Consider the following 16,328-nt stretch of genomic DNA (forward strand, 5'->3'; position numbering starts at 1 on the left):
GACGATCCTGCAAAGGAAAGGTACAAGATTAGCAGCGCTCTCAAACGCTCGCAGCCGCGCCGCCTTGCCTTACCCATCCGTGGCCTCGCCGAACTTCACTGCGGCCACGACGCCGGCAGCATCTCGGCACCTGAAAAAACAGAAAAAGACAGTGATTAGAGGTGCCCGCTCTAAAGCGGCCACATTTCTTCCACTTACTTACGTGCCTCATCACGCGCAACAGCGGCTGTGTCGCCGGCAGCATCTCGGCACCTGTAAGCAGAAAAAGACAATCATTAGAAGTAAGCAGCCGCTTTTCTTTCACTTACCTTCCTCCACCGCGGCCACGATGCCAGCTACATCCTAGCACCTGCATAAGAAGAATACATGGTGAGCACTAACTAAGCACGGAGAACAAATACTCACGAATAGACTTACCTGCTTTTTCCATCCAGTGACGTAACTGGATCCTACGCACCCCTGCACCTGAAGCAGGATGGAGAGCTCATCTTTACAATACCTAAGGTGAGAGCTCGCAGAAACCAAGTTGGGGGTCAAGAAGAGTGAGAAACGGGAGATTGGTGGGAACACATATCCACCCCAGCTGGTAATCAATCCCTTTTCTTCCACCTGCAGAAAACGTACTCTACAAGCCAGGCAATCCAAATTCGGAGGCCCCGTCCAGAGCATCTTCCGGGCCCTGCGCCTCACGATAGAAGAAACGGTAGCAGTCCAGTTCGGGTCAGCGTCTCTGTGGGAATCAGGTGAGCGTTACAGAACGCGAAGCCTACCAATAATCTCCTACCCAGGCGCTATGGAAACTTCTGATACAGATGAACTGGCCCAGCTACTGGGGGAATTAAGGGCTGAAGTTCATGCTGCTCTCCAGGAGACGAACGCCCTCAGGAGAGAGGTAATAGTGTCAAAGGAACGAACTGACGACCTTGCCAGACAGTTATTACAGAGCCAAGCGGGGCAAACCCCTCTGCCCAATCCAGGGGGGATTTTTACCCCAGTTACTTCAACCAATCCCGTTCAAATCAACCTACCTGAAAATGTGCCACTGGCACCACCTGAACGTTTTGCTGGAGACCCTAAAAGATTTGCGGTGTTCATAAATCAATGCCGATTGCACTTTCTCTGCAGGCCCGCGGCCTTCCCGAATGACCAGACAAAGGTAGCATTTGTACTTTCGTATTTTAGCGGCAGTGCCGCCGATTGGTCAATTCCACTGGTTACACAAGATGATCCAATCCTTCGGAATTTCCAAGCCTTCCAGACGAGTATGGAAAGACTTTTTGCAAGGCATTCCCAGGGGCAGGCCCTGGACAGTGAACTCGTTTCCCTACGACAGGGCAACCAGGATCTCTTAGCCTACATTGCATCCTTCAATAGGTTAGTTGTGGAAACTGGATGGCCCGAGGAGAAAAGAATCACGCTATTTCACCGAGGTCTACGCGGCGAACTCAAAGACGTCCTGGCCCAGGTCGTAAATCCACCTCAGGACTGTTCGGATTATATTGATTTGGTGGTCCAATTAGATCACAGGCTTCAAAACAGGAAGGCGGATCGATCCAGGTTTGAAACCCGAATCTTCACTAAGACTCAGAGCAACTCCAAAAGTGTTGATGGCACCGAACCTATGCAGATTGGGGTTGTAAAGGGCCCCTTAACCCAGAAAGATCGTGACAGAAGACGGCAAATGCAACTGTGTCTCTATTGTGGGAACTCGGGACATTTCCTTCGAGACTGCCCTGTAAAACCACCTAAGAAGACCGTAGGAGCTTCCGACAAGAATTCCTAAAAGTCTGAGCCGGGAAACGACCTTGCCCGACAAGCGTAGAGGTCCGCTTGCCGAGCTTAAAAACCTCGCACTTCATTATGCCAATGGTCCTCGTAAATCCGAAGCAGCCAGAAAGATTGCATGCAATTAAGGCATACGTGGATAGTGGAGCTATAGGAAATTACGTGGACCGCGAGTTGGCTTCCAGGATGAACCTACCTCTTTGCCCAAAAGCTGTTAAAGATGTCATCACCACTGTGGATGGGACTGAGATCGCCACCGGGCCGGTAACCCATACCACTACTGAAGTGACATTACTAGGCCAGGACGGGCATCGGGAGGTAATAGTGTTCGACGTGATCAAGGCTCCGCAATTTCAAATAATTCTGGGAATCCCTTGGTTGGAAAAACACAATCCTCAGATTGATTGGCGAGCAAAGACGATAACGTTCCCAGAGTGTGCACAAACCTGTTATCTACGATCAGACATTGGCCTAGCATCAGTAACGGCCGACAGTTTGCAATTACCGCTAGAGTATCAAGAGTTTCAAGATGTTTTCCAAAAGGAACAGGCTAACACCTTACCGCCCCACAGGTCATACGATTGCCAGATAGATCTACTACCCGGTGCAACTCCTCCTTGCAGCAGGATCTACGCCCTTACCGAGCCCGAGAACCTTCACCTGCGACAGTACCTGGACCAGTACTTGGCCAATGGTTTTATTCGTCCATCGAAGTCCCCTGCATCCTCGGCTCTGTTCTTTGTGCCAAAAAAAGAAGGTGACCTCAGAACCTGTATAGACTACTGCGCTCTGAATCAGATAACGGTAAAAAACAGATACCCTTTACCTCTGATCCCGGAACTCCTTGACCAGGTGAAGGATCCTTGCATATATACAAAGCTAGACCTATGGGGGGCTTATCACTTGGTAGGGATCAAGGAAGGCGATGAATGGAAGACGGCGTTTCGCACTAAATATGGGTTATTTGAGTACCAAGTGATGCCTTTCGGACTATGTAATGAACCGGCCGTCTTCCAATATTTTATGAATGATGTCCTCAGGGAGCTCATTGACGTCTGTGTTGTCGTCTACATAGATGACATTCTTGTTTACTCCTCTTCGGAAGAAGATCACGAAATCATGTTATAACAGTACTTGAAAAACTTCGCCAACACAAAAAAAAATGAAAAATGTGAAAAACTTGAAAAATGTGTTTTCCATGCCACTGAAGTCGAATTTCTGGGTTTTATCCTGACACCCAAAGGCGTCCACATGGACTCGCGAAAGGTGGACGCTATTCTCAAATGGCCATCACCTACTTCTGTAAAAGGTGTTCAGAGCATGTTAGGCTTTGCCAATTTTTATCGCAGATTAATTCCGGAGTTTTCACGAGTGGTACAACTCATCACGGCTCTCTTAAGAAAGAATAAACTTTTTGAGTGGTCTGAAGAAGCTGAACAAGCCTTCCAAGAGCTAAAAGCCAAGTTTACTTCTGCGCCAATACTGAAGCACCCACGCCCAGATCTCCCTTATATCGTCGAAACCGACACATCCAGCTTAGCAATGGGAGCTGTCCTCTCCCAAAGAGACCCAGAGACTAACCAATTACATCCCGTGGCATTCTGGTCTCGAAAATTCTGGCGCCTGAGGTTAACTACGCCATCACAGACAAGGAACTGTTAGCTATTAAATCCGCCTTTAAGGCCTGGCGTCATTATCTCCTTGGGGCCAGACACACCATCACGGTGATCACCGATCATCGGAATTTACAGTATCTGAAAACCTCCAAGGCTCAATCCTCTCGACAGCTCCGCTGGGCCCTGTTCTTTGCCGAATTTGACTTTGTGATCACTTACCGCCCCGGCAGCAAAAATGGAAAAGCAGATGCTCTTTCCCGGATTGGAATGGGAGACACCATTGTCAACCCAGAGCTTGTACCAATAATTCCTGAACAAAGGATCTTGGGCCTGATTTCTTCACAATCCATCGAGGACATTGAGGCAAAAGTTAAACAATTTCTGAACCAAACAGACTTGCAGAACTGGCTACAAAAAGGAACGGATTTCACTTTAAACAATGACTTGCCTTATTTCCGAGGACGATTATTCCTACCACACGCCGATTTGCAAAGGCAAGTAATCTCCTGCTATCACGATTCATTGATAGAGGGCCACCCTGGCATTGCCAAAACAGAAGAGAAAGTGAGAAGACAATTCTGGTGGCCTTCGTGGAGAAAAGACTTAAAAGAATTTGTGATGTCCTGTGGTGTGTGCGCTCAAAACAAGGGTCAAAAGAAAAGACCGGCTGGTCTTCTCCAACCATAAGACATTCCACCGTCTCCCAGGCACACCCTTTCTATGGATTTTAACACAGACTTACCCTCCTGCTCCGGGTACAACACTATTCTCGTTATTGTGGATTTGTTTTCCAAGATGGCCCACTTCATTCCATTAAAAGGCTTACCCTCAGCTTCGGTACTAGCCAGAGAATTCCTTGAAAACATTGTCCGGTTACACGGATTCCCATCGGTACTAATCTCAGATACAGGAAGCCAGTTTATTTCTCATTTTTGGCATAGTTGCTGTCAATTGGCTCAAATCGATGTAAGACTCTTAACCAGCCATCACCCCCAGACCGATGGTCAAACTGAAAGAACTAACCAGACTCTCGAACAATATTTACGATGCATGCTACAACAGAGAGCAACTGGAAGGACATCCTTTGGATAGCTGAGTATGCATACAATAATTCCGTTCACTCTGGAACCGGGCAAAGCCCCTTCTACACTTTGTATGGAATTCATCCTCGAACTTCCAACCTTGATCCACCTCAAGATCTTGGAACACCCGCCGTGGATCAGTTACACACTGCTATTACCAAAGCCTTCAAAGAAGCTGCTGCACATTTACAACAAGCTAAAGAAAGGTACAAGAGAGGAGCAGATCAACACCGAAGTGAGGCCCCTCAATACCAGATTGGGGATCAGGTCTGGTTGTCCACCAAACACTTATCACTCAAAGGACCTCGCACTTTTAATCCCAAATATCTGGGGCCATATCCAGTTACGGCCATAATAAACCCAATGGCCGTTAAACTAGGATTGCCAGCTCATATGCGAATACATCCTGTTTTTCACGTATCGCTTTTGAAACCCATGCAATCTGGAACCAGACTAACCAAACCTCCAGAACCAATTCAAGTGAATGGAGAACCTGAATTCGAGATTAAAAACATTTTGGACTCTAAGATCATCAGATCAAAGCGGTTCTACCTGATTGACTGGAAGGGTTACGGGCCTCAAGAGAGGTCATGGGAACCCTATGACCACGTCCATGCTCCTCGTCTAATCAAGAAATTTCACTGAACCTTTCCGGATAAACCAAAACCCCCGGGAAAGACAATTTTGGGAGGGTCCTTAAGGGGGGGGGGGGGTGCTGTCATGAGCACTACTCCCGAGGAGCCAGGACTGGCCCAGCGCCCCCGGAAGCAGACACTTCTTCCACATCTCTGGACCCAGCAGACCCCTACAGGGGCCCTTTGGCGCCAGGCTCATAAATGACTTCAGTCCCGGCGCCATAGGCGCCGGGCTCATATTGATAAACTGTGTAATAATGCTTGGGTGGACTTACCTGAGGCATACCATGCTGCATACTTACCCAGAACAATCCAGTCTGGCTGAAGTCCCCAGCCATCAGGGCTGGGAGGAACTATTTCCTCTATTCAGGAACTCTTTTCTTACCTGGGTGGGGCCGGTGGAAGAACACACACATGAAGCACTTCTCTGCTATTTAAACCACGCCCGATGGAATACACGTGCTTTGCGTTATTCTGCATCAGCAGCAGGACGCTCACCGAGTCGGCTCCTGCATCCTGGCTCCTGACACGCCCGCCAGCACCCGGAATACCTACAAACAGACAAGAAAAGAGAAGGCGAGCATTAGAAATTATACTTACCGGAATCCGGCCTCAGCAATCCTACCTCCGACGATCCTGCAAAGGAAAGGTTCAAGATTAGCAGCGCTCTCAAACGCTCGCAGCCGTGCCGCCTTGCCTTACCCATCCGTGGCCTCGCCGAACTTCACTGCGGCCACGACGCCCGCAGCATCTCGGCACCTGAAAAAACAGAAAAAGACAGTGATTAGAGGTGCCCGCTCTAAAGCGGCCACATTTCTTCCACTTACTTACGTGCCTCATCACGCGCAACAGCGGCTGTGTCGCCGGCAGCATCTCGCCACCTGTAAGCAGAAAAAGACAATCATTAGAAGTAAGCAGCCGCTTTTCTTTCACTTACCTTCCTCCACCGCGGCCACGACGCCAGCTACATCCCAGCACCTGCATAAGAGGAATACATGGTGAGCACTAACTAAGCACGAAGAACAAATACTCACCAAGAGACTTACCTGCTTTTCCCATCCAGTGACGTAACTGGATCCTACGCACCCCTGCACCTGAAGCAGGATGGAGAGCTCATCTTTACAATACCTAAGTTGAGAGCTCGCAGAAACCAAGTTGGGGGTCAAGAAGAGTGAGAAACGGGAGATTGGTGGGAACACATATCCACCCCAGCTGGTAATCAATCCCTTTTCTTCCACCTGCAGAAAACTTACTCTACAAGCCAGGCAATCCAAATTCGGAGGCCCCGTCCAGAGCATCTTCCGGGCCCTGCGCCTCATGATAGAAGAAACGGTAGCAGTCCAGTTCGGGTCAGCGTCTCTGTGGGAATCAGGTGAGCGTTACAGTTCTTGACTGAAGGGGGTGGGAATGGAGTTCCAGCATTTGGCCACTGTTTCCCAGAGTAATTAAAGTGAAATTGACTTTACTAGTCATTTTAAATTCCTAGACCCTGCACACCCTATCTTACAATAGAGTGCTGGAGGGGTTACTTAATATCCCCTTTGTCTAGATACTCATGTAGCAGTCAAATGCTACCCTTTCCTCTCGAAATGGCTGGTGGCAGTGGTTTTACAACTAACTACCATGATTTTTCCCGACCGAAAACACTGGTAGCGTTAAATCGGGGGAGCCATGTTTTTCAAGATGGTGTCTGATCCCCTTCTGTAAATACAGGACCCGGTCTTCTTTTTCCGACCGTTTCTTTGTGGAAAGGTCCTTCTAGAGTTTTTCTCTGCGCCGCCAAACAAGGCTTGGTTCCTTTGTTCATTCGCCTTTGGCGGGCTTCAGGACTGAAGAACGCCTCTGGCGCCCGAGTATCTGGGGTGGGCAGGAGGTGAGGGAGGTGCCCGAAACTCCCTGTGCTTAGTCTCCTAAGAGACCCAAATGCACTCTGGTGTGATTCGCTGGCTGACTGTCCGGCAAGGGCAGCCACCCTGCTGGGTGAGTGGCAGGTAGGCTGGAATGAATGGGAGGAAACTGGATAAAAGGCAAGTCTCTTGTCTTGGAAGGCAGAGTCGACCACTGGAACGAAAGAACAGAAAGACGAGCTTGAGGAGGACGGCTGCTGCAACTCGTGACCATTGGTTTGCACAGTGAAGCCATGCTGCAGGTCCGAATCACTAAGTTCATCTCGACAGAGAAGCCCTGCAAGGACAACTCCTCCCCCTTGAGTTGGTGGCACCATTCAACTCGTAAGCCACCTGGATGCCATTCTCAGTGCTGGTTGTATTTTCCTCACAGTGCTGCAGGAAACCGAATAACCAGGGAGAGGGACACCAGTTTGTGTGCTTGTCTACAGCTACCGGAATTGAAGATTTGCCAAGTGCCAGCTTTGACCAGTCCCAGTGCAGTGCAGGAGTCCCTCGACATCCTCCCTCTTGTCCCCACGACTGTGGCTCATGAACAGCGAGATCTGTGGGAACTGCCAGGAACAGAAGTCTTCAGCTGCATCTTTTTCTTCATTGTAAAGGTACTGTGAAAACCTGACCGAGAGAACTTACCTCTCACTGCGAAAGTGCTTGGAACTTTGGCAACTTGCAGGCCTAGTGAGCTTGTGACCCAACATATGAATCTTTCCTTTACAAACTACTTCTGATAACTTCTTCTGAGAACTTTGGCAGAGACTTTTCCATTTAACTAACAGAACTGAACTGCTTCATCCTATACAAGACTTTGGCCCATTGACTTTGGCCTAACCTATTGCATTGAATTTCCTCCTCTGGTGAACACAAAGTATTTGCACTGCTTAAGAGTAACTGTAATCTTCTTTTTATTAACCTATGCCTTTTTGCTCCTACTTCAAAGTACTCTGAATGCCATTTTGCTCCTCCTTCAAAGTAATTTAAATGCCTCAGACCCGTACCGTGTAAAGTACTAAAGTATATTCTAGTGAATGTTTTATAACTGATTGTTGAATAAATTAATAAGTGTTTAACCAAGAAACCTTGAGTGTAAGAGTTTATTTGAATACTTCTGATTGTAGACCTCTGTGTAACATCCTTACAGCTCACATTCCCTCTTGAGATAAGCCTGGCTGCTCAGCTTCGCTACCAAAAACTGTGTAGTACAGACTTATACCAAAGGTTGGTTTTGCTTACACGTGTACTCATAGTTGTGTGTAGTGGTCCCAAAGGGTACTACATACAAACTCTGCCTAGCATCGTATCTGTCCGTTTGATGGATGTTCACATCCAAATAAACATTTTGACTGACTGACAAATAAATAAATAAAATATATGGAACTGGCCCGCCTGATTTTGGCTGTTTAAGTGCAGTTGTTGAAATGGCTGCTTCGCCAATTTGTGAAATTATTAGGGCAGGAGGGTTACATCCTTGTTCAAGGGTTATTCAAATCGGATTTTAAGTGTGCTGAGGGATGAGGAAGGTGTTTGGGGTGTGTTGGTGGCAATGGGGGTTTTGCCTCCAATAGAAATAAGCTGCAATGAGATGGGACAGATCCCAATATGTACCCAACTGATCTTCTCACACACCTCCTTAGTGTACGCCTAGAGCGGAAAGTATAATGGTGTCAAACAGGATTTTTTCATGCTCCCAATATTATGCATTACTGGATTTCTAGTTTTCCATTCAGGATGAGGGAAATACTGCCACAATATTCTTTTAGCTCAACAGGCTTCTCTAAGGATTTACATTGCGTCAGCTTGGTTTACTATGAGATATGTGTATTTTCCAAGTTATCACTACAATAAAGTATTATCCGAGGCCTTGGAATTCACAGATTAAAGAGCTGTACCGAGAAGAGCTTGGAAGGTATGTGCTTAAGCGCCGAAATTGCAGAATGTGATCCATGCTTGGTAATAACTGGGACACTTGGAGCAATGGTATATGCCTTTTCACATGTGGATTCTGAGGCTGATTCTAAGTATCAAGAAAAGAGGGCATCGAATCTGCACGTCACTCTTGGTGGTAATAGGATGGACTGAGCCTAATATGAATAGATTCAAACATTGGTGGTAATAGGATCAGATAGGTTCAATAATTGGTGGCAATAGGATCACATGGACTGAGCCTAATATTAATAGATTCAATCATTGGTGGTAATAGGATCAGATAGACTGAGCCTAATATTAATAGGTTCAATCATTTGTGGTAATTGGATTAGATGGACTGAGCCTAATATTACTAGGTTCAATCGTTGGTGGTAATAGGATAAGATGGATTGAGCCTAATATTAATAGGTTCAATCATTGGTGGTAATAGTATCAGATGTACTGAGCCTAATATTAATAGATACAATCATTGGTGGTAATAGTATCAGATAGACTGAGCCTAATATTAATAGTTAATGATAATGATAGACTGGACGGAAAGACACATTTGTATGCACGCGGCTCATAAAACATGTTGAAAATGTTTAAAACGTGACTTTGTAATCATTGTTTACAGTTGAACATACTATAAAACACAAACTTTAATCCTCATCCAACCTCTCCGTTATCCGTCTTTGTTCAAGGCAACATGGGGCCATTTTAAAAACTTTTACATAGGCCACTTTGGTTCCTTTTCTACCCCTGGCCACGAGGGGAGGAAAAGAAGTAGAGAAAGGGGAGAGGGGACGGGGGGGGAGGGGCTCTGGTATCGACGTCAGGAGACAGAAGCAAAGAGCAACGTGTGCAGGAGGGCAAACATATATCAGAGCAGTAATTTACCGTTTGTAGTCTGTGCTCCGCACCTTTTGCTGAACACAGCGACACACCAATAAAGTGCTCGGGTCTGTAGAAAGCAATATTATCATATGATTATTAACACATAATAAGAATTATCTAAATGAAATACTCCAAGCATTTACATGACATCCAGAGAAAATATGTAATTGAATATTTGTCTAAAGAAGGAGCTGCTGATGACACCCCCCGCCCCCCGCCAACACCTCCCCGCCCCACCAGCATCACCCCCATACCAAGCACAAGAGAAAAGCTTAATGGAAGGTTAGGCAGCCCCCTCCCACTCCCACCATCATCACCCCCCTCCATCCCATGCACAGGAGAAAGGCTTAATGGATTGTTAGGCAACCCCCTCCTCCCACCAGCATCACCCGCCCCCCCCCCATCCCATACACAGGAGAAAGGCTTAATGGAAGGTTAGGCAGCCCCCTCCCCTGCCACCAGCATCACCCCCCCTCCATCCCATGCACAGAAGAAACGCTTAATGGAAGGTTAGGCAGCCCACTCCCCGCCCCCACCAGCATCACCCGCCCCCATCCCATGCACAGGAGAAAGGCTTAATGGAAGGTTAGAGAGGCCCCGCCCCACCCCACCAGCATCACCCTCCCCATCCCATACACAAGAGAAAGGCTTAATGGGAGGTTAGGCAGCCCCCTCCCCACCCCACCAGCATCAACCGCCCCCATCCCATACACAGGAGAAAGGCTTAATGGAAGGTTAGGCAGCCCCCTTCCCACCTCCACCAGCATCACCCGCCCTCCATCCCATACACAGGAGAAAGGCTTAATGGGAGGTTAGGCAGCCCCCTCCCCACCCCACCAGCATCACCCGCCCCCATCCCATGCACAGGAGAAAGGCTTAATGGGAGGTTAGGCAGCCCCCTCCCCGCCCCACCAGCATCACCCGCCCCATCCCATACACAGGAGAAAGGCTTAATGGAAGGTTAGGCAGCCCCCTCCCCGCCTCACCAGCATCACCCCCCTCCATCCCATGCACAGGAGAAAGGCTTAATGGAAGGTTAGGCAGTCCCCGCCCCGCCCCACCAGCATCGCCCCCCCCCCTCCATCCCATACACAGGAGAAAGGCTTAATGGAAGGTTAGGCAGCCCCCGCCCGCCCCACCAGCATCACCCGCCCTCCATCCCATGAACAGGAGAAAGGCTTAATGGAAGGTTAGGCAGCCCCCTCCCCGCCCCACCAGCATCACCCGCCCTCCATCCCATGCACAGGAGAAAGGCTTAATGGAAGGATAGGCAGCCCCCTCCCCCCCCACAAGCATCACCCGCCATCCATCCCATACACAGGAGAAAGGCTTAATGGAAGGTTAGGCAGCCCCCTCCCCGCCCATACCAGCATCACCCGCCTCCCATCCCATACACAGGAGAAAGGCTTAATGGAAGGTTAGGCAGCCCCTTCCCGCCCCCACCAGCATCGCCCGCCCCCCATCCCATACACAGGAGAAAGGCTTAATGGAAGGTTAGGCAGCCCCCTCCCCACCCCACCAGCATCACCCGCCCCCATCCCATGCACGGGAGAAAGGCTTAATGGAAGGTTAGGCAGCCCCCTCCCCGCCCCCACCAGCATCACGCGCTCCCATCCCATGCACAGGAGAAAGGCTTAATGGGAGGTTAGGCAGCCCCCTCCCCACCCCACCAGCATCACGCGCTCCCATCCCATGCACAGGAGAAAGGCTTAATGGGAGGTTAGGCAGCCCCCTCCCCACCCCACCAGCATCACCCGCCCTCCATCCCATACACAGGAGAAAGGCTTAATGGAAGGTTAGGCAGCCCCCACCCCCACCAGCATCACCTGCCCCCCCATCCCATGCACAGGAGAAAGGCTTAATGGAAGGTTAGGCAGCCCCCTCCCCACCCCACCAGCATCACCCGCCCTCCATCCCATACACAGGAGAAAGGCTTAATGGGAGGTTAGGAAGCCCCCTCCGAGCCCCCACCAGCATCACCCGCCCCCTCATCCCATACACAGGAGAAAGGCTTAATGGGAGGTTAGGCAGCCCCCTCCCCACCCCACCAGCATCACGCGCTCCCATCCCATGCACAGGAGAAAGGCTTAATGGAAGGTTAGGCAGCCCCCACCCCCACCAGCATCACCTGCCCCCCCATCCCATGCACAGGAGAAAGGCTTAATGGAAGGTTAGGCAGCCCCCTCCCCACCCCACCAGCATTACCCCCCCTTCATCCCATACACAGGAGAAAGGCTTAATGGAAGGTTGGGCAGCCCCCTCCCTGCCCCCACCAGCATCACCTGCCCCCCCATCCCATGCACAGGAGAAAGGCTTAATGGAAGGTTAGGCAGCCCCCTCCCCACCCCACCAGCATTACCCCCCCTTCATCCCATACACAGGAGAAAGGCTTAATGGAAGGTTGGGCAGCCCCCTCCCTGCCCCCACCAGCATCACCTGCCCCCCCATCCCATGCACAGGAGAAAGGCTTAATGGAAGGTTAGGCAGCCCCCTCCCCACCCCACCAGCATTACCCCCCCTTCATCCCATACACAGGAGAAAGGCTTAATGGAAGGTTGGGCAGCCCCCTCCCCCCTCCCCCCTCCCTGCCCCCACCAGCATCACCTGCCCCCCCATCCCATACACAGGAGAAAGGCTTAATGGAAGGTCAGTGAAGGAAAAGCAGAGGCAAGTCACCATTTCCCCTCAGAAGACTCTTCTCACTGCAAGAGAGTGGAGCAGCTGCAGGTCACTCACCTGCAGGAAATTATGCCATTATTACTGCTTCATCCTTTAGGGGGCGTCTTCCATGCCAAAATATGGGATTTGAGTGACTGGGGAGGGCTGAGCTGTCAGTCCTCGTCGGTGGAGGGGCTGCAGAGCTGATAGACACGCTCAGTGGTGAGACACTGATCCCCAGAACATGCGCAAGAACAGGATAATGGGAGGACCATGCTCAGGAGTGTACACAGAAAAGAGCATGCGTAGAAAGAGGAAACTGGAAGGAGCATGCGCAGAGGGAAGACACGGATAGACACGCTCAGTTTTGAGATACTGATCCGAGGAGCATGCGTAGAAAGAGGATTCTGCAAAGAGCATGCGCAGAAAGGGAAGCCCTGGACAGAGAGGACCTACTCCCAAAATAGACACGGAAATTTGTAAAGAAAGAGAGAAGACCCTAATACTAAAGAAGGATGCTCGGATTAGTTACCTGTAATCTGCATTACTCCTCGTCCTTCTCTTCCTCCTCCTAGTAATTACCTTGTAGTGTGCTCTGCCCTTGCAGGTGTTATGTGTGTGCCCATGCCACGGGCCACCTCACTCAAGCTTGCATACACGCAGGCGCGCACAAGAAGACACGGGACGCGCTGTGTGCCCTTCCGCATCCCGGCGGCAACTGTCCGCACGGGCGTGATTTATTCTAACACGCATGCGCGCAGCCCAAACGAGGTTCGCGCATGCGTCATTCGTGACTGGCAGGTCACATCCATTTTTTTTCTTTAACGAAAAAAACAACATAACATTATGTTACAACAACAGTACAAACTGCGAACACAAAACGATTAACCCAACCAGTTAGAAGTCTGCTGTTACCTCAGCTCAGTCTCCCGAGTCCAGGACGTAGTCCTTGAGGTGAGCAGGCGGTCTGCGGTCTCTTCGCACTGGGTACCTCGAGGTACTTGGCGTAGTTCCGCTGGGACTGTCTCCAGATGGGACGGCAACCCTCGGGGCGTCCTCGGCTGGACCCTCTGGGATCGCTTCGGAGTAGGTGCTCCACTTTTTTGAAAAAAGATCTTTTGCGGGTGACAGTGCCACGTTCACAGGCCGACGTCACCATGGTCCCTTTCACATGCGTGACCGTCCACGGGTGAGACTCATATGGCAAAGACAGTTTGCCTTCTGGGTGACGGTTCCGGACTAACACTGAATCACCTACACATACTTCTTTGTCTTGTAGACCTCTTCTCTCACTCTCTCTCTGATTGCGTACGGCGCGCTACTCTCTTACTTTCTCGTTGTCGATGACCCCTGGTCCTCGGCCCTCCATTTCCGGTATCATGCCACGGGGACAGCGTCCAAACAGCGCTTCAGCGGGAGCAACCCCTGTTGACTGGTGGGGGGTGGTCCGGTACTCTCTTAGGAACTCCACAAGCTTCATCGGGAGGTCCTCACCCCCATTAGCGGATATCCTTAGCACTTTGTTCAACGTATGCATTAGCCTTTCGGCTTCCCCATTAGCGCGAGGCCATAGAGGTGATACTCTGCGGTGATGGATGCCCCTTTCCTTGAGGTATTGGACGAACTGACTGCCGGTAAATGGAGGTCCATTGTCGGAGCATAGTATTTCCGGGAACCCGTGTGTCGCAAACATTTTGTCTAGGGCTCTAGTGGTATACTCCTTTGCTGTGGATTCCACCACCTCCACCTCAGGATACCTTGACCATTGGTCTACCGCCACTACGAAATACATGCCCCGACCTGTCGAATCCAAAATCCATATGGACAGTTCCCCAGGGCTTTTTGCTCCGTTCCATGGAGCTGATCGGTGGAGCCTTGTCCCCTGGAGTTGCTGCTTGACATGGCAAACACCTTCTCACAAAACGCTCGACCATCCCTTCCAGATCAGGGAACCACACCTTGGGTCGGAGCCTCGCTTTGGTCTTAACAACCCCTTGATGTCCAATGTGCGCTAACTCCAGGACACGATTCCTTAGTGCCTGTGGGATCACGATTTGCCTCCCTCTCAGCAGGAATCCGTCATCAGAAATGGACAGCTCATCCCTTACCCTCCAGAGTGCTTGAAGGTCCTTTTGGGCATCTGCCTGCCGCCTGGAGTTATTCCGCAGTACCTCTCTCCAGTCGCCACTTCTCACTGCCGCCTTGATGATGTGGAACACCTCATCCCTGGACGATTCAGTCGCTATGGCGAGTCTCGAAAGCACCACTGATAACGCACCCTCCACCACGTGACAGAGTAGCCCTTGACAGTCAGAAACCTCCTCGTTCTTTTCCACACTCCCAGTGCTGGGGTGTCGTGATAGATAGTCTGCAGGTTTATTGGTCCCTGGTCTGAACATCCATCGCTCAATTCTGGGCGGCGGCTTCTATGACACGCCCGCCAGGATTGGCAGCAAAGCCTCATGGTCAGTCACGACCACAACAGGCTTACCCAGGATGTAGAGACGAAAATGGCGACAGCCCCATAGAATGACCAAGTACATTCTAAGTACTGTTGGCTGTGGACTTGGACTGGTCTGCGCTGTTCCCTGGATTTTCTTTGCAGCGCCGCCTTTGCTCTGCGCTGTACCACCACCTGTCTTTGGACGCCGTGTCTACGGCTCGGAATGTCTTGCACGCCTGGAGGACGTCTTTCTGTGTTACACACAGTTTGCCTGGCCCCTGCTCGTGGAAAGGAGGCCCCGCCCCCCTGTGTCGAGTGACGCCCAGGAAGCCTTGTTAATCCCAGCCTCCTCGCGCACCCGCGCCGCGCACCTGCCAAGTACATTCTAAGTACTGTTGGCTGTGGACTTGGACTGGTCTGCGCTGTTCCCTGGATTTTCTTTGCAGCGCCGCCTTTGCTCTGCGCTGTACCACCACCTGTCTTTGGACGCCGTGTCTACGGCTCGGAGTGTCTTGCACGCCTGGAGGACGTCTTTCTGTGTTACACACAGTTTGCCTGGCCCCTGCTCGTGGAAAGGAGGTGACTGTTTATTATGCTCCGACTTGTCCCTGCCCATTGAATTGCCCATTGAACTGCCTTCTCCTTCCACCTTCCCCTGACTTGATCGCTGGGAAAGGGCCCCTCCTCGTTATATTATTTTTTGTCCTTTTGTTGTTTCAACTGTGTGCCTGGAGGGGTGGCTAATGTGCTCTCTCTGTGTTTCTTCCCCTTAGGCCCCGCCCCCCTGTGTCGAGTGACGCCCAGGAAGCCTTGTTAATCCCAGCCTCCTCGCGCACCCGCGCCGCGCACCTGCCAAGTACATTCTAAGTACTGTTGGCTGTTCGCGGTTCGCGGGAGCACGGAGGAGGTTCACAGGCTTCCGGCTGTGTCCTGTCTTAGCTAGAGGTACGAGTGGTTTGTCATTCTTTGCTCGTAGTTTAGTGTAACTTATTTTGATATTTCTGTCTAATTTTTGAGTATCGTGGGCTAACAGCCCAAGATTTGGGGGGTCCCATTGATTGGGGCGGTACTCTGTGTGGTGTTTTGTGTGGGGTGTCCACAAACATCGTGCCCACAATTCAAACAAAGGTGCAACTCCATTGTCATTACTTTACATGCTATTTCAATGTGTTAGAGGCCACGTTCATTTTTTGGTAACTCACATTGTCAACCTATAGAGGCCTTGCCTCGTAGTGTGGTCTTGTGCCAACATAGCCCTAAGCACATTGTTACTTGGCCTTATCCTTTGCCTTGGTTAAAAAGGGGTGGATACTACGGCTTGACTTTGGGGTGCGTTCCGCTCCTTAGCATGAGTCCGATTCTAAGAAGTGGAAGTAAAATCGGCTCCCCTGTGCAAGACCATG

General features: G+C 50.4%; 1 protein-coding gene across 1 annotated transcript in view; it reads right to left on the minus strand.

Annotated features, from left to right (window-relative positions):
* Positions 1-12,721, minus strand: part of LOC138566134 (zinc finger protein 850-like) — a 232,084-nt gene extending 219,363 nt beyond the window's left edge. Inside the window, exons 1-2 of the mRNA XM_069643139.1 lie at positions 12,561-12,721; positions 9,828-9,891 (exon numbers count right to left, since the gene is read on the minus strand). The gene's annotated coding sequence lies outside the window, so the exon portion shown is untranslated. The remainder of the gene's footprint in view (positions 1-9,827; positions 9,892-12,560) is intronic.
* Between the last annotated feature and the right edge of the window lie 3,607 nt (positions 12,722-16,328).

Source organism: Ambystoma mexicanum, chromosome 2p (genome assembly GCF_040938575.1).
Source record: "Ambystoma mexicanum isolate Mex_15411 chromosome 2p, UKY_AmexF1_1, whole genome shotgun sequence".
NCBI classification, from domain to species: Eukaryota; Metazoa; Chordata; class Amphibia; order Caudata; family Ambystomatidae; genus Ambystoma; species Ambystoma mexicanum.